Raw genomic sequence first — 19,765 nt, 5'->3', positions numbered from 1 at the left:
TGCGCAATGTGTAGTAACTGGCTGTTCCCAGAATGGTTGTGTGCGTGCCGTATTTGTAAGTGGATCTATGTGTGCGTCTTTGGAGCTATATATTGTTTTTGGAAGAGCAAAGTTTCGTTGTGAAAGTACTGTGATTTTTTTTGTGTGTCGCCAAATTTCAGTTCTTTGCTTGAGTTCGTATTTGTGAGTGCTTCCAATCTTAATGTTTGCCTCCCCAAATTAGAAAATTTCTCAGGGTAAAATATAGTATATTTTAAAATACTAGTAAAAGGAGACAAATAATAATTGATTTTGCCAATGAACTTCATGATAAATAAATGCTAAAGGTCACTAGGAAGAAACTGTAGTTACTTAGCCCTAGAGAAAATTCATTGCAAACTCATCATCTTACTTACTCAAAACTTTTTTTTTCACTAAGACTTTGCCATCGATTCAACACTTCTACCTTCAACCATAGATAATTGTGCCACATTGGTCCTGCTCCCAGGATAAATGTTGCTGTGGCCACTTTTTTTAATCTGTGAAAGATACACCTTTTTACATAGAATTGGAGAAGCAGACAAGTTTGGGATATGTAGGCTGCTTACTGTATTTGGAAAAGGTAGCTATGTTTTTCTGAGATAAACTTTGGAGTAAAATAAAAGTATACTCCAGATCCCTGTTCATTCAGAGTTTATAAATAGGGCCTTTATGGTGCTTTCATTTTCTAGGTTGTCAAAAGTAATATTAAATTTAGCATATTATCTTTTAAGTATGTGCATTAGGAAACTATTATGTGATTCTGCATTAAAAAAAAAAAAAAAAAAAAAAAAAAACTCATAGTCAAATCCTGGTCGTTCTCCAAAGCAGTGTCTTTACTGGCAGTTTCAGAATTACCCAACACTTGTTCATAGGATGCATTCTTGGGCCTCGATCTAGACCTACTAAATCAGAGTTTATAGGGTAAAGTCCAGGAATTGGTGGTTTTTAATAGTCTTCTGAGATAATTTTGATGTTCCATCAGGTCTGAGATAGCACCTTGCGCATTTGCAAGTTTAAAGCCCTGAGAAGTCTTACTTTACATTTTTGTTTACTCTTATTTCTCATTTATCCATTAATATCTGTTAATATTCCATAGAACTGATGTTTCTTGAAATATACCTTGGGAGTTGTTATTCTATTGTGTACATAAAATTTTGAATTACCTTTGTTGCAACCTAGGGTTAGTTTCAAGGATACAGAAAGGATCATATTTCTTTCTAGATCTTCAAATTTTTATTTCCTTTTTTCTTACACATACTTTGTTCAGAATCTCCATTACAGGTTTTGTATGGGCCATGACATATAAATTAGTAAACTCTGATGTGATTCAGGACTATTCCTGTTTCTATTCTGAAGCAGGCAGAAATTGTTACTTAAGACTTAGTCAATGAAAAATTATTCAGAGACTAGTCCTAGATTATTATCTTCTAAATTCTTTCTGGAAATCATGACTCCACAGGACTATGAGTAAGGTGTCTCAGTAACTGCAAGAATTGAAGACTAACACAAACTTAGGAGTTTGAATCAAACGTAAACTCAGTATAAATATATAATGTAAAATGGCTCTCCCAAACACTAAATCAACATTATACTTCATTGAGAGAATATAGGATCTAGAATGGGGCTGCAAGCTCGTTCCCATTTTGGGTGGGCCACATTCAGACACCACACTATGGTTGCATCAGGCATCACAGCAACCTAGACAGCTGGATGCCATTTGGAGTAGAATAACCAGACTGGTGAGTAAACTAGAAATCATATTACGTGAAGCGTGGCAAAAAGCCTGAGAAAGTTTAGTTTGGAAAACATGACTTAAAAGGGGCATCAATGCCCTCTCTATTTATTTGAAGACTCATTTCCAAAAAAAAAAAGGGGGGGGTAGATATTTTCTGTGTGGCTTCAGAGTATGAGAAAAAAGATAAATGGATGAAAATTTAGAATGTTTAAATTATATCCATACAAGAAAACTCCTGAATAGGGCTGGTCACACTTGGAATATGTTTGAAGCTGTAGACTTTAAGTAGAAATATAGACGACTTGGTAAAGATACTTTCAAGAAAGGCATCTAAGCATGATTGCACTATGTCATCTTACAATTGCCATAGGAACTAGAACTTTTGGTATAATTTGATTTTAGTACTAATGGTTATGGAGTGGAAGAACTACTACATAGTATTCTAAATTAACTACTAGAATTATAGGCGAGAAGGGATTGGGAACTAGTCGTAACAAGAAGAGCCTCCCCTAAGCTATCATATTCGTTGTTTTGCCTAACTAGCAGGGAAACTTTTGAGCCCATAAGCCCATGTCTGCACCATGTTCAACAATATCGCAATGTTCAGTAAGGATGAGATGGCTTCTACATTTTGTTTCAGAAGGGTCCATGGTAGAATCTGGCTGATCCATAAAGACTGGAATGAATTCTCTCTTCCCTTTCCTCCTCCTTACTCTTCCTTCACTTGCAAATAGTTGATAAAAACCTGTGTGGTCAACAAAGTATAGGCATGATCTCCAACCTGACAGTTTATAGTCATTTAACACTCCCCTTCATCCCCCACAAGTTTCAAATACTTTGTAAGAATACAGAAGTCACTGTATATGGCTGCTGTCTTTAAATAGCTTACAGCCATTCAGGGAAAGAGGAGTCAGGAGGTTGCATAAAGTGAGAAACATCACACAGGTCAAGTACTTTCGGGCCGCAAAAGAACAAGGCTCTAAACAAGGCCGTAAAGCACCAAAGAGGACTTTTCAAAGTTGTTGATGGATGAATAGGAGTTTATTAGGCAAAGAAAATGGAAGAATATTCCAACCAAAGGGTACATCAAACACAAAAGCATGTAAACAAGTAATGATAAATCTTACTTGGGGACTGTTTAGATGTTTGATATGATGACTGCTTCCCATATGCAGTGGGACATATAAGAGATGAAGGAAAAGAGATTATAGGAGCCATATTACCAGGAGGTGTGGACTTGATTCTCCATGAGGAGCCCATGGAGAGGGCTTTTATGCAGGAGTGACAGGAGAACAGTTTGGTTTATTTCTGGAGTTATTATCAAAATACAACGTCTAGGAAGTCTCTGAGTTGTAAGACACTGATATAAAGAGACCGTTTAGGAAATTGTTACCAGAGTTCAAGAAAATGAAGATCTTTTGCAAGATAGTACTGTGTGAATGAAGAGGCAGCTGTGGAACTGAGATAGAATCATTAGCACGTGGTCAATAATTAGAGGTGAAAGGCTAGAGAATGACAGGATTTAATTATCACCACAAGTTTTCTAGCTTGGCTACTAGCTGTCTGACTGTACTACCTGAGAGAAATCTAGAGGGATGGTCTCCTAAATAGCCAAGTTGATATGAGGTAGGCACTTGGAAACCTAGGTCCTATTTCTGCAGAGCAATTCTCAGGCTAGATCTAGAATTACTGATCACTGGTGTATGGATGAATGGTAGTTCACATTAAGAATGGGTTATAGACCTATGGAAATGATGTGGAGCAAAGAGAGGGTTAAGGAGAGCCCACCCTGGGGTATGTCATCATTTAAGAGGCCAGTAGACATGAGAAAGGAATGGACAGAAAGAAAAAGCAAGCCACAGGATTTGATTTTGTTAAAGGAAGGAATATTAATAATGTCAAGGTAGCTGAGGATAAATCCTTTAGTAGGGCAAATCCTGAAGAGATGTCATAGGTTTTGTGGATTGAAACAGTTGCCGTACGAGTAAGTGTAGAAGACAGACCTAAAGAGCAATAGGAGGTAAAGGAGAAGAATCTGAGTGTTCATGGTAAAGGAAGGGTACGAAATGAGAAGTTATCATCAAGAGAAATTTGTGTTTTTCATGTGGTGAGAGTATGTTTATATGTCTGAGATTTATGGGATCAAGCATTTTGTGCATATTGGAAAAGAGATGAAAAACTAACTCTTGGCCAATTATATGCTCTTTAGCAATCTCCTTTAAAAATCAATATCTCGTGGTCATGGCTGTGCTGAGAAAGGATTGGTTTTCATTATTATTAATGGCTAAATGCTATTCTATACTATGGATGTATCATAATTTATGTAACCATTTTCCTGCTATTATTTTGATTACATCTAAAAATTTTCATATCTAATGCAGATACCAACGTGTGTGTATGTGTATAAATGCAAAGAGAAGATAAAATATTGAAAAACATATTTTCTAAAAAGAAAAACCTAGTCTGGATGGATTTCAGCTTAAATATAATGAATTTTTACTGTGTACTAAGTTTCAGGTACTGTGCTAAGTACTCATATCATCGAGTACTCATGATATAGACCTATGAAATAGGTGCTATGATTATGTGCATCTTAAAATTGAGTAAACTAAGATTCTAAAAACTTCAGTAACTAAAGCTCACATGTCTGTTTAGGTAACAGAGTTGAATTTGAACCCAGGATGGTAACACTACACTAGGGTTATAACACTTTGCAAAAAATGATAAGAGCATTTTAAAAGACAATGGTAATAAGAGGAAACAATTAAGACACTTACAATTGGAGTAAACAGGCTTCAGTAACTAATTGAATTTGGAAACTAAAGTAGAGGTCAGTTCCAAATACCAGTGTGGAGTTCAGAAAATGCCTGTGACTTCACTACATCAGGTGCCAAAGCTTCCCTGCTGCCTGTGCCCCAGTGATGTTTCATTGAAGTGCATACTACGTGCCCCTTGGTGTAAAGGATTTGAGAGTAAGGGGTAAGACAGACGCCTTAATTTTTGGTGTGTCCATTATCTGAATGTATATGTAGTGTGTCTCTGCTGTGCATATCTAATTAGCCATATATTCTCATAGGGAAAAGAAAGTTTGGTGGGATCCCTTAAAATTTGACTACTTTTCCACTGACAGAGAGAAAAAAATAAACGTAATGGTGATTTTATCAATGTAAAATCATGTATTACAAAGCCAGTTTTCATTACCAGTGTACGTAGGTAGGGCCAAGGCCCCGGCTGTGTGTTGTGAAACTCTGGGGCCTCCATTCACAAAGCAGTCTCACTGCTGACTGTGACCAGTATTATAGTCTCAGTAAACCTGTAGCTATTTCAGGCATGAATCGTAGGACAGCAGCATCTTCTCCAGGAGGGTTGAGGGTTCAAGGGATGTCAGCCTTGCAGTGACATCCGAATCAACGCATTCTAGTTCACTAAATTCTTCTCCGATTTTTATAAATTAGATAAAGAATGGGAAGCCAAGGGGTAAAGGTTGGGATTTGCGCATTTCGTGGCAGGCTCAGTAAAAATCCAAGAACTTGAGGAGATCATTATGTGGGATCTTTCCTGGAAAGTATACGTGATTAAGTACAAATATGGTTCCTGCTTTCAGCGTTCTCTTAGGGCATTATATTGTTCCCACTTCACAACTTCTTTAATATGAAAAAATATGCATGGTATTTATTGTTACTTTTCCAATTTAAAGACCAGATAGGATATTTGTATTTTACCTTATTGAAGTTAACAAAACACAAAATAGTAGCAAATACTATCTTCATAAGTCATAAAATTAACTACTGGAATGATATTCCCTTAGGTGCCAGATTTATGAATGGAATGTTTTAATGCTTTAATAATTTTTTACCCTCAGCAGAAAGGTTTAAGTTTCTTTCATTTTGTAAATAATGCTTACATAATTGTTATGTAAAGTTGCAATATTGTTTTTGCAAACTCCATAATAATCTGCTTTACTCACCTCACAGGTGTTAAACAAGTTAAACCTAGTACATGGAAATTTTTAAGGTTTATGTTTGTATTCATTGTCAGCATATTATATTGAACTATGTGTGTGTGTGTGATACTATGTAAAATACATGTCATTACTAAGAACTTTCATGTACTTATAATTGAAAGATAGTCTTTATTCATAACTCATTTTGGATCATAAAAGTAAGTTTTGTGAGTTGGGTAAGTATAAGTACCAACATGTTTGTACATAACTAATAGAGAAATGCATTTATTATTTAAACTAAGTATTGAGAGAATAAAAAGAATGTTCTGTAAGAAATGCCCTAAATTAAAGTAATGGTAGAAATAGAGTATCCATGTATCAATTTTGTGCTTGGCCATATTAGGTAAACCGTCTTGTGTCTATGTCATTGACCCCACATTATTTCTGGCCATAAAGGAATTTTTATATTACTTTTAGAACATTCAAATCCCAATCTGAAAGAGAATTTCATGAGCATACTCTCATAGGGGACCAAGTAAGAGCCTCCAAGAACATTCTAAGATTATGACCCCTGAGGTTCTGTGACTGGGAGTAGATCAGAAAAGGCTGGGTAGGATGGTTGCATCATTGCCTGATCTTCCTCAACGTAAGTGAGGGAATGATTGTTTTTGCAAGGATCATTTATTAGTAAAATAACCCTCGTGTCCAGGACACAAATGTGGCCTGTGGTAATAACCTTAGCAGAACAGTTTTGTTAAGGTATATATTTTCTAAAAATGATGGAGAAGAAGGGATCCCATCGTAGTGATTTTCTATTTGTTAGTCAAAGTAATCAAAGATTTGTGTGGATGAGATGGATAATGTTATCAGCCTCAGTGAGCTGCCAGATTTCGTACATGTGGTTTTTCATTTCCTCAACACCTTTAACTGTGGAATACAGGGTAGAATTACGCCTCAAATAAAAGAAGAACCTGTCTTTTACAGAGGCTGTTAAGGATCAGCTTTAGAAGAAAATCCGGTCAAGATTTACTTTTAAATTTCTACATTTCTTCTGTTAATCACACTTTGAAGATTGGTAAAGGGCATATCCTAGAATCATGATTAGTTGGTCCATATAGTCTTTTGGTCCTGCACAGTTGTTGTTGGACAAATGAGAACATATAGATTCTCTATCTACCAGAAGTTAAAAAAAAAAAAAAAAAATTAGGTTGATGTAATAAAGAAAACAAAACAAATAGTATTTATATGTTTGTTACTGTTTTAGTATTTCTAGCTACAGTGTCTGTGGTCTCTGAGACCCAGCCAACTGTAGAAGACTGAGTAGAAGATTCTCCTGGGGAAAATATACTGGATTTATAGGCAAAAGGAGCTCTTTATAACAATGTTGGGGTGTGTGGGGGGTAGAGAATGCCAACTCTGCTGATAGACACCTTCTTTAATCTCATATGCCAGAAGAAAATGAAAGATTGGCTGGTACAATTCAAACATCTGGGCAAAGGAAAGTGAAAATACCTAAAACAGCTCAAAAGCTAACACAAAGATACAAATTATCATTTATTAAGATGCTGCCTAGCCAAGTCAACATGCCTTTTACATTTGATGGTAGTGTTTTCAAAAGACTTCCGTGAAAGAGTGATACCTGTAAGTCTATTTTCTACTTTATTGATGAGTTAAAATTTCACCCTTATTTTATTGAAATGTGTAAATATACATAAAATGGTCATGTCTAGGAAGTTAAATCTTCTTATTCCTGATGGCTCTTTTTGCTAAAGTGGTATCCTGCTGGACATCAGTGCTAAAGTAAAATAAGATGATTTCAAATAATAGGAGCATTTTGAATTAATTCCTTTAGCTGTGATAGACGAAGGGGAGAAAGTTGAGTGACCCTGTAGTGTCTCTATGATCCAGAATGGTAAGAAAATGTAAAACTAAATATAGAAAAAGAGAAAGTTAGTGAATGTATTTGCATATGCAAATTAGCTTAATTGATACTGCTTGCCTCTACAGGGATTTTTCATTACAAACTGGAGTGCTACATTGTTCAGCTCATATTGAGTAATTTAGTAACTAATGAGACCAGTTTGCACTAATTTGCATATGATAAATGAGCTTAATTGCAGTAAATAACTTGGAGGCATAATTACTTAATTTTCCTGTGTTGCACGGCTTTTAAGTTCACGTATGAACAACTCAAGATAATTTTGCATATTTAAATTAGTTGCTTTTAAATTTTCTTGAACAAAAAAGAGGAACACACCTTATCAATTGAGCTATAAAACAATCAAAAATAGGGATTGCAGTATTTTTATTTAAAAAGAAAGAATGAAAAAGAAAACTAGAAATTTTAAGTCTGTTGTTCACCTCTCCTATGCCCTAACCTCAAATAAGATATCAGCATTGGCATTTAAGAAAATGTTTTTAAAGTTGAACATTAATTCACAACTTCTATTTATACGTTGCCTAGGTTTAAACTAAAACATGTATATGAATGAGTCATAAGTTGGAAATAGGGTTTATAAAAGAGATGTGACATGTCCATTATCTAATTTAGCAAACTAACATCAGAGTAGTCAATTGGGTCTACTAGCAATGTGCATTTCATCTAAGTTGCTGAGCTATAATGACGTAAGCATCACTCTGACCCTGGCATTTATTTTCTATCTAGATTAATGTTTCATAGTTATAGAATTGGTTTCGCTGGAGAATCTTATTGTGGTTTGCCAAGAATTATCTCATTGGTCTTCAAATTATCTCAAGAATGCACGTTTTACCAAAATCTCCATTCTCAAAACAAACATACTGGATCACACAGAGGTTGACTGTAAACCATTTTTTCCCTATGTTATACTGCCTTTGGATGTTAATCCTAAGGGAAAAAAGTATAATTTCTTATTCAAAATTAACTTATTAGGCCATATAAAAATCATATTCATGATTTTGAGGAAATATTATATAGTTGTGAAAAAAGTTTAGAACCTGTTATTTAAACAATTGTTGCTGCTTTAACTCATTATATATAAAAACTGATGGGCACATTAGGGCTATTTCTTTGTCACAATCTGAAAAAATAGCTCATCAAACTTTTCTCTGAAAAGCTCAAATTCTACTAAATTCAGTATATGCTTTTTTTTCCCAGAGGTGAGCCAGAACAAGTACTAATACCAGTATATTCGAAGTGTAAAATTTGAGTCCTTCATTTAATAGGTTGTCAGGAAATACCTGGTAAATAAAAGAATGAACGAAGAAATCCTACCTGGCAAGGTCACAGTTAACCTCAGAGCCAGAGCCTTGTGTCAGCTCTGTGTTAGCCGGGTTTGTATCCACATTTCCAGACATGGGAGATATGACAGATTCATTACTGCATGGATTTGGGCATCCAGCCAACTCGAGTTTATATCCCCACTTGCTCATTTATTAACTGTGTGCACTTACAGTGGTCTCTTGGCCTCTCTAAGCCTTGGTTTTTTCATCTTTAAAATGGAGAAAATAGTAGTGAAAGTTCTCCTGGCAGGCATATTGTGAGGACTGAACAATATAGTGTACTTGAAAGTGCTTGATACAGAACTTGACATGTAGAACACATTTGAGAAACATCTGCTAGTATTTCTGTCTGTGTGCTGGGTAGTCCAGAATAATGTGCAGGTTTTTAAGACAAATCCTGATGCTTATCAGGAGCGCTATTACTGCAGGAATATAAGAACATTATCAATAAAATTCTCTCAGGTTCAAAACAGGATAAATATTCTTTACTGAACACGACATAAGTTGCTTACATTGGCGTATCTATTTGATAGTTCAGGTTTAGTTCAGAGTAAAAAATTTAAAATTTGGTGATAACAATGTATTTTTACCTTGAGAATGAAAATCCTTCTCTTAAAAACCAAAGAAGTTGTCATAATACTCTCATTGGCAACTTAGAAGAAACTGAAAAAGAAAGAGTTTATAAAGGGACTCCAGAATCAAAGTCTCCTTTGGACTAAAGTGTGACATGCCATTACTCTCTTTATCATACTACATGACCTCCTCAAGTTGCTCAGAAAAAAAAAAAAAAAAAAGAGAATAAACACCCAATCAGAAATCCAGAAGAGCTAGAAGGTGGAACCAGCCATTGACTGTTGCTATAAATTATGCCGGTGAAACGGTTTAATGCACATATGCTTTCCTTGTGCATGTTGCACAAAATCCATCATCTGCCAGGCCAAAAAGTGCACCCTTCCATGTCAGGGTCAGAAGGGAGAACTTCTCAGAAGGATGTTCATAATGATGTCTCTATATGGCAGATACATATCCCTGGGGTTTTTTATTTACCTTGCTAACTTTGATTTGCAGAATAAACATATGTAATCATTCACTGAGAAAGAGTGAGAGAAGTGTGAGGGGAAGAAAGCAGTTTGAGGTAACATTTTGGAGGAAAGCCATGGTATTTGGCCACTTGACTGAAACTAGAGCAATAGTAAATGGGGACTTTCTAGTTACAAAATGAATTACCTCAAGTGGCCAGGATCTAGAAAAGTGAAACAGTAATCTGAAAGTACTAAGCTTCAGTTCAGTAAATATTTACTCCGTGCCTAATTTGCATCAGGGACTGCAGAAAATACTGAGATACGGATAATGAGTCATGGTTTTGCCTCTCAGCATTCCCACTGTGAGTAGAGAGGAATAATAAGAAAACAGACCAACATAGTTCAATGTAACATAGACTAGTGGCTTTTAGATCACTTATTCCTGGATTTGAATCCTTGCACTTGGTTATATGAACTTGGGCGATTTATTTGAACTATCTAAGCCTCAGTTTTCTCAACCCCAAATGGAGATGGTAGCAAGTCTTACCTCAAACAGTGTAGATGAGCTACTACGCATAGATGCCTAGTTTAGGTGAGAGACTATACACAGTATTAGCTGAGATATGACACAGACAGCTCAGTGAGCACTCAAGAAAAGGTGGCTGTCACAGAGGCTGAACCCTAGAAGCAACAGGAGGGAATCAGATCACCCAGCCGGGAGCACGTCACTTCCTGTGATCACACACACACAGTTCATCTCCTTCACTAATCACACCCACACACATATTCCCCTTTTAAGTTTAGTGTTCCCTGAGGTCGGGACTTCAAGACCAGCCTGACCAACATGGTGAAACCCTATCTCTACTAAAAATACAAAAATTAGCTGGATGTGGTGACATGTGCCTGTAATTGCAGCCACTCGGGAGGCTGAGGTAGAATTGCTTGAACCTGGGAGGCAGAGATTGCAGTGAGCCGAGAGCGTGCCACTGCACTCCAGTCTGGGAGACAGAGAAAGACTCCACCTCAAAAAATAACATAAAATAAAATAAAATAATACATTTTATGTTTATGTGGAAGTCCCTGTGGGAATACTTGGAGAGTCTTCACTTCACAATGACTCAAGCATTCTCTTAGCATAGTCACAAATGGGGGGAGGAAAAAAACCCAACAATTTCATTATGATCAGGCAGAATTTGTTTGGGGCATGCTGACATAAAGATTGTTTGCAAGGTATGGGAACATATCTGTAATTCTTTCTCAGGCACTAAGAATGGCCAAATTATTAGGAGATTAATGTGGAACAGAAAGACAATTATACTGCATTTTGAGCATCTCTAGTCTGAAAATTCAAAATCCAAAATGCTTCAAAGGTGAAACTTTTTGAGCGCTGACCTGACCACAAGTGGAAAATTCCACACTTAACCTCATGTAATGGGACACAGTCAAAATAAAGTCAAAACTTTTTGTGTACACAATTATTAAAAACTGTATAAAATTATCCTTAGGCTGTAAGTATAAGGTATATGTGAAACATAAATGAATTTTGTGTTTAGACTTGGGTCTCATCTCCAAAAGATATAATTATGTATATGCAAATACTCCTCTTACCTCTGGTCCCAGGCTTTTTTTTTTCTTTGAGTTGCTATTTTACCAAGTTTTTTGGTAAAACTTCACAACAATTCTGGTCCCAAGCTTTTTTCCTGAGTTGCTGTTTTACCAAGCTTTGAGGATAAGGGATATTCAACCTGTATCAATTTTCAAAGTTGACAATCATAAAGTTATGTGTCAAATATGAATAGTAATAACTTTCTTATTGTGTAGGTATTTATACCTCTCTGGTAATATGTGTAAATATCTGCAAATCTTTGCCAGATGACTGTGTTCTTTTTGGCTTTAGAGGACCCCTTGGTGGTAACAGGCATCATATTTTTGTTACCAGCATCAGCTTGGAATGACATGGAATAGGGTGACACCAACTGACTACCATTTATCTTGGACCCAAAACTCAGTCAGTATGGCCAGGGTTCCTTTCCCATCTCAGTCTCTAAAACTTTGCAAGCCTTCTAGACTCATTTTGGGCTTGAGGAAAGATTGTGAATGGGTGGCTGGGTGATGATATGCATTGTTTTTCAAACTAAGTTGATTGCAGACACCAATGAGCTGAGCCTCCTGGACCAGTATGAGTCTGTGGAATACACTTGAGGAAAGTGGCTTAGAAGAATCAAATCAAAATTATTTTAAGATATTAAGATCTCTAAATACAGTCCAAGAGCCAAATTGAACACATAATTCAACAATTATACTATAACGTCACATCTGTATTCTACTTCACTAGCTTTTTAAAGACAGAAAGATTATTACAGAAGAATCTTAAGTAGTTATCCCTCGTGTGTGTGTGTGTGTGTGTGTGTGTGTGTGTGTCTGGGTGTGTGTAGTCAAATACCTCTTTAAACTGCACAAAGTAGGGGAAAAAAGAAAATGTTGAAAATAAAAAGAATACAGATAAGCAAAGAGAAGAAAGTAAAAATTAGGTATCTGACTTTTTGTAAATCAACCAAAATAAAATTCTGACTCTTATCTCTTGAAAACACTTGTGGAAGGAACAGCTGATTTTAAGAGGTACCTTCCAGTGTACTTCATGGCTGATAGTTGTTTATGAATGGTTTTCTTCTTCTGAGCCTGACCTGCGTAATACTGTACTCATTAAAGAACACAGAAAACCAAGACCTGTGGGCACCAAGCAGTAAGAAAGGCACTGTAGGGATCCTGCTTTGGGGAAGAGGAGTGCAGGGTACAGGACTCGCTACTCGGTTCCATCCTGTCTGAACTGTAGGCATGCACCTGTGGGCAGACCCAGGAGCTGGGTCAGATGCCCTGGTCACCTAGTCTCCAGCTGTTTTTTAATAGTGTTGACTAGCTCCTTGTGAATATCACTTCTCAGACATTTGCCAATTCAGGATCTGATGATTTATGATTGCAAGGCAAGTAATCCATGGGACAGTGTTATTTTGTGACAGTGCAATAGAACCCTGTCTAAGAAAAGAAAATGTCATGTCATTTTGCTTTATGTTTATTGTGTATTTGGGAAAAATAAACATTTGGGAGAATTAGTGAAATTATTATAAAATTTGCTGTCTGGATGAACAAAATGTGTGACTAATGGTTGGATTGCCCTCACAGAGGAGCCTAGTTGAATTCCCATGAGGCTAGATAACTGCTGCAGGAATTGTCAGGTCAGTGCAGCTCTTTCCCTCATTTCTAAAGATATAAAAAATGCAGGTGACCCTTTAGGCCACCAGAAAAATGCCCTCTGAAGTAATCCACTATTTTACTTCATTTTAGGTTGATACAATGTTTTAGTAAATTTCATCTGGTATAGAGATTAGACTAAGGGTAGAATTGACCTAAAGAAACAGAAAATTCTTCTTTTTTTTTTTTTGTAAGTGGGAAGTCTGCAAGTTCTACATAAATACAAAGGCAAATGATAATATCAATGACTATTTTAATTGCATCTTTAATCCATAAGGATAGTTCAATGACATTTTAAATTATACTTTTAGAATTGTAGTCACATAGGAGATAAAACTCAGTAACTATTTAATAATGCATAGTAAGATCAACTGTATCCTCTCTAGAGATCACATTTAGGTGGACTGAATGTAAAAGCCCAATCCAGAATTTAGACAGCATTTAATCTTCTGGAAGATATTGTTATGTCTTTCTAAATATAAAGTACCCAGGCCTGGTACTTTCAGTTGGTACCTATTATCTCTGCTCAATGATTAGTTTCACTGGATTCACAGCTAAGCTGTATTATTTTTTTTAACTAGGAATTGGATTGCTGTAGATCAAACTATTTTCAATACTGGAAGGTTACTAATCAGTTTGGGGAATTTATATGACTGATTGGTAACTAATTGCTATCATTTAACCTGGCTTTACCTGCAGGCTATGATATAGTTAGGTTGTTTTTGGTGGGGGAAAAGGGATTTGCTTAAGGTCCAACGGCTATTAGTAACTAGCTAGCACAGCTGGGATTCGAACCCTGAGGTGGAAGTGAGAGAGTGACAGAAAGAAATTATAAGGGAAATATTAGGTATTACATTATTTTACAATGGAAGTTTTTCAAGTGAAGTACTTTAAGCTGTGGTTTGAATGGAAACAAGAGGACATGTACTTTTGTTTAATAAAGAAATATTTGCCCTGAGCAGAAGACAACATTTTAAAGCTTGTCATTTCATTCCTGGGAAAGTATTTGAGGAAAATGACATGGCTCAGCCCTGTTTGCTGACCATTTTGTTGTCTCCTGCTGAGACTTGCCATTTCCATAGCCAGTGGGCTGTACTGAATCAGACAGAAGCAATGGGTCATTAACAGACATGGAGACTTGGGGCAGCCTGCAGAGACTGAAAGAGGGGAAAATCATTTGGGGCCACATCAACAAAACTGCGTTTAATAGAATCTCATGCAGCTGTGTTTGGGAGGGGGGCAGTTAGCCTGATTTTCAGAGAAACTTAAGAAGCTTTAGAAAGCACAAAGTCATTTTCCCCCCAAAGAGTGTCATGCGTAACATGAAAACAGAGGTGGGGGAGGGTACTCATTTCTACACACTGCATTTTCTCCTGTTGAAAAATAACTGCTTACAGTTCATTTCATTGAAAAAAAAAATCCAGGTTTTATTTTCTTACTGACACTTCCCGTTAACCTTGACACCTTTAACTCACAACATTAATCCAAAGAGAGATGATATTATTTCAATCAATATCCAAATTATTAGGTGGTGTTTCCACGATCTTTGGAGATCCTTCTGGATTACTGCAATTGATAGGTAGGGCTGGGGGGCCAAGTTTTTTTCCACTGAGATAGCTACACATTATTTTGGGATTTATGAGGTTATTCATTTTAGAAAGTATATGTAACCAGCCTCCTCTGAAGTGCAGAGCAGTTTAGCTAGGGCAGGAAAAATACAGACCCTGTTTATTGACATTAAACAAGCATTTATAGCTTGTTTTATATAAGGCTCATCAAATGCAGCTTTGGGGAATATGTAGATATTGTTCCTTCCCTCAAGAACCGTATAATGAAGTGTTATATCCTTACCTGGGATAAAAGGTGCAGGTGTAGAGACAGGACCTAAAATTCCAATAATTGCACTTACAATTAAGTAAAATTTAGCAAATAGAATATCATTTTCACATCATCCTGTCATTTATATTTTTAAAAATTCCAGCTAGGGATGGTGGATCACACCTGTAATCTCAGAACTTTGGGAGACAGGTGGGAGGATTGCTTGAGCCCAATAGTTTCAGATCAGCCTGGGCAATATGGCGTTACCTCATCTCTACAAAATTTTTTTAAAAAATGAGTCAGGTATGATAGTGTGTGCCTGTAGTACTAGCTACTTTGGAGGCTGAGGCAAGAAGATTGCTGGAGCCCAGGAGGTTGAGGCTGTAATGAGCCATGTTTGTGCCACTGTACTCCAGCCTGTGTGACAGAGCAAAAGACCCTGTCTTAAAAAAAAAAAAAAAAAAAAAAAAAATCACCATTTAGATATACATGCATGTACCCATGTGTGATTTTTTGTGACAAAATTTCAAAATGGTTTCATTTGTGTCTTAGTTTTCCTGTTAGATTGTAAGCAACTTGAAGATGGCTGTCATGTCTTGTTCATCTTCGTGTCTTCCATAGTGTGGTGCTCTTAGTGGGTGCTCATTGCCTTTGTAGAATGGACTTAAATTTGTGCAGATAACGCATCTAACTTCTAACAGATTGATTGTTAATTGTCTCTTTTGTTTTGGGCAGCATTATTAAAAAGTCAGTGATAATAACTGATTTCAGGGTGCATTCTTATCACTTGAAGAAGACATTTACATGCTGGGCTTCTAGTAGGGTTAATGCATTATGCACCTAAGTCCCCATGCACCAATTCGAGAATGTCCTTCTTAGCCAAGAGGTCATTAAAGAAAACACAGTCCCATTATAATGTCATTTTCCCCTTAATTTTCTGATTACTTACATTTGGTTTGGTCCTAATTATGAATACCTTTAATTGCTTTATCACAGTGATGATGAACTGTGCCCAAGTCAACCCCCTTTGAAAGAGAGGACAATTCCTTCTAAAGGCTTTGCATGAATACACTTAGGAGGAATATTAAACAAAAGAATAGACATTTTCCAACTTCCAGAAGACTGGTCAGCCTTCTAACATTTCTAGTCAATGTCTTCCTAAAAAATCCCAGGAGTAGTTTTCATCTTTGTGTTTTCCAGAACTGGAAAACCTCAGCCCTCTAAAATCTCAAGCATGTTATCTGCTGCTATATTTACATGAATTATTCTGCCAGAAGACAATATTAGAAATAATATACATGCCAGTTGTTCTCTAGAGTATAAAAAATATGAAAATAAAAAAACTTTGAAATCCACATGATATTTCTGAAGGAGTACATGGCTGTGTTTGGCTTTGTTGTTTTCTATTTATGTGTTTAAAGTAGTAATAATTAATTGAAATTTGTCATGTTTTATAAATTAAAAAGTTTAAAACACCAATTAGAAATAATGTCTTGCTAAAGTTAAAATGAAGCAATCAGCTTCATTTTAAGCAATATTTAATAGCTAATAAAGGAGGTTCCATTTTATTTTAAAATGAAGGCAACAACATTAGGATATAAAAGAAATAAAACCCTGAGATTTTGTATTTAAATTCTCTATTTTAATTCAGTTTCAATGAAATGGACAGATTTTGAGATTTTAGTTTATTTTAAGATTAAATCATTTTAAAGTAATCACGCAGTATTATTTTAATATTTCTGTGTGTGTGTTTTTTAATGTTTCTGTGTGTTTAAAAAAAAAAAAAAAAAAAACTCTGTAGGCCAGGCGCAGTGGCTCACGCCTGTAATCCTAGCACTTTGGGAGGCCGAGGTGGGTGGATCACCTGAGGTCAGGAGTTCAAGATCAGCCTGGCCAACATAGTGAAACCCCATCTCTACTAAAAATATAAAATTAGCTGGGCTTGGTGGCACACGCCTGTAAACCCAGCTACTTGGGAGGCTGAGGCAGGAGAGTCACTTGAACCTGGGGAAGTGGAAGTTGCAATGAGCCGAGATCGCTCTATCCCACTCCAGCCTGGGCAACAAGAGCAAAACTCCATCTCAAAAACCAAAAAAAATTTGAAATCCCTTTTTACTATTTTTATTTAAATATTTTATCTGTTTTATGTCCTCAGAAATATCAGTTTATGTATCACAGTGACATCTGCCACCCAAGAATCTAGTTGATGAAGTTTATATCAGTCAAACAAAGTTCATTTTCTTGGGGATCGGGATGGAGAAGGCTGCTCATCCCTTGGTAAGGGTGGATTGGTCTTGGGAGGAAGAGGGTTTTTGCTTTGGGAAAGCTGGCGCAGATGAGCAGGAGAACACGTCATTGTCAATTTATTATCAAGCTATCCTTTTCCCTTGAGCAAGGCTTTAGTATTTTTAATCTTTGATGGTTCACATTTGCCAAGTGTCTCTTTTTCTCATTTCATTTTGTGGCTCCCAATTGGAAGGAAAATTTCATCCCATGGTTTATTTGAAAAGGAGCAAGTGAAGAGAAGTGATGTGTAGATGACCACCCTTCCTTGCCTTTTTAGGGGGTAGGTGCCTTTGTTCACACAGCTATTCTCATGCTGTGGGGAAACTGCCACAGAATCAGAAAAACAGACACAAATTATCTGCCATGGTGCATTTTCTTTTCATGCAAATTTTCCCTGTTGGAAACTTGGTGTATATAAATTCAAGGTTGCTCATAGCTGTTTTAGACCCTGCACCCTATGTTTCTATTCAACGGAGTTAAAACAAACAAACAAAAAAAACTTTAATAATTAAGAATTAGAGAAATAGCACCAGTAGTTTTTGTTTCCCTTGGTAGACTTCAGTATCTAAAACTGACAAAACAGGTAAAGTTCCTGGAGTGCTACAGTGTAAGGTAATTATCTAGCTTACTGTTTTCAAACACACTGAAGTCTAGGCAGTACCAGTGAGCACATCAGGGCGGCACCAGACTGATCCCCAGCAGAGAAACAATCAGGTCTAGCAGAACATTCAGCTGTAGGGCCAGGAAAGAAAAGCTGACATCCAGATGCCAGTGCTTTGGAAATCTTCTCTGGAGTTGCACATATGGATCCTGCATCTGCTCGGGTTATGTCACTAGTCAGCGTCCAAATTGACACAGCTACCATGGCATGAAGAGACAGAGGCACAGCTAGATGTCTGGGTGTTTCTGCTAAGACAGCTGTCAAAAGCAGTGACATTGGCCTTATGAAAGCTAATTTTCAGAAGACCAATCTGGGTACTATGAGTGAAAGGTTTTGAGTATCCACACTGACTTATTTCTGAATGTCCATTGTAGGAAGGAAGTTGTAGTGGTGAAGAAGGTATACATACAGATAAGTGTGTGTGCACTTGAAACATCTGTAATTGAGATTTTTTTTTTTTGGCCAATGTAGTAGTGCTCAGGGAAAGTTAGGACCAAATAATTTTGGACAGTGATTTAAATCAGTGCAGTGATGTACTTATTCTATCATGGAGATTTGGCTAACAAATTTATTGGGGACAATAAACTGTTTTCTACCCTTTTACATGAAAAAAGGGACAGAGGCACAAGTCTGTAAACCGTAAGTATTTGCCTTTCAGTCAGTACTTTTTTATCTCATCAAAATGGCCCCAATGTCAAGGAGAATGATTCAACACAAACAATTCACCATTTCATCTCTTTCATTCCCCAGAATCCTTCTTAAAAAGAGAGTGAGTAGATTTATCTCGTTATTATCTCCAGCAAGTATCTGGAACAGCAATGACCAATGGGCAGATGTATGTACTAGGGTCCAATTTATGTATCCACTTTCAATTTCAATCTTTTTTTTTTTTAAATGTAGCTTTCTATCTTTATTGAAATCATCAGTTCCTAATGGATAACAAGTTAGGTAGAGGAGAAAAGAAAGATTTGTGATGTTTGTTCTTTTTTATTTTTCTCAGTATTGGGAACCCATTTATCAACAGTTTTGGAGGCTCAGAAGTTTCCAAAAATTGCTGTATTTCTTGAATTTTGTCCTTATAATAGATTTCTATTAAGTTATAAAAACATTTACAAAGCTTTAAACATTGTTATGGAAGTTCACAGATTTTGCAAGATAATGCGTAACAGTGATTGACGTTAATGAGAATCAGGTGGGCGTCTTCATGCTGTTCATATCTATGTATTCCAATTTCTCTTTTACAACTAGATAATCTAGCATGAAAAGTATAGGCTCTTAGCACTAATGACATTTCTAGGTCATTCTTAAATGGTATCTGTCAGTTTGGGATGTGGCCAAGGCTGTGGTATTCCTCTTGATCTAAGGGAGGAAGTCGGAGTTGATTTAGTCAGCCCCTTGATCCTAATGTTGAGCCATTTACAGTGAAATGAAGGAACCCACATGGGAGTGGGACTTTAAGTCACCTACCTCTCAAGTTAGGACAGGGGCCTTCATAATTTTGACTTTGATAGCACCCAAATTTTTATACATTTACATTCCTTTTACACTCTGAGTTTAGTCTGTTTAATGTCAGATGAGTAATAATCATTTTAAGCTACCTCAGTGTTGTCCAGCCCCTCAGGGGAATGGCTGGCCACACTTCCACAGAGGCAACTCGGGTATTCGAGGTTGAATGTTGGGGTGGCACTGGGCCCTAGTGAAGAAAAATTCCTCTCTTCCAACTCCATCCCCCAATGCTGGCAAAACTGAGAAGCCCGGAGCTTAGTCAG

At 36.6% G+C, this 19,765-nt stretch overlaps 1 protein-coding gene across 2 annotated transcripts in view; it reads left to right on the top strand.

Moving 5' to 3' along the window:
* Positions 1–19,765, top strand: part of NPAS3 (neuronal PAS domain protein 3) — an 880,768-nt gene that overhangs the window by 437,604 nt on the left and 423,399 nt on the right. The gene's annotated exons all lie outside the window — the stretch shown is intronic.

The sequence above is a fragment of the Trachypithecus francoisi genome, unplaced genomic scaffold, assembly GCF_009764315.1.
Source record: "Trachypithecus francoisi isolate TF-2019V2 unplaced genomic scaffold, Tfra_2.0 Lachesis_group3, whole genome shotgun sequence".
NCBI classification, from domain to species: Eukaryota; Metazoa; Chordata; class Mammalia; order Primates; family Cercopithecidae; genus Trachypithecus; species Trachypithecus francoisi.
The sequence above is the reverse complement of the archived record's forward strand: the minus strand, read 5'-3'. Positions and strand labels throughout refer to the sequence as shown.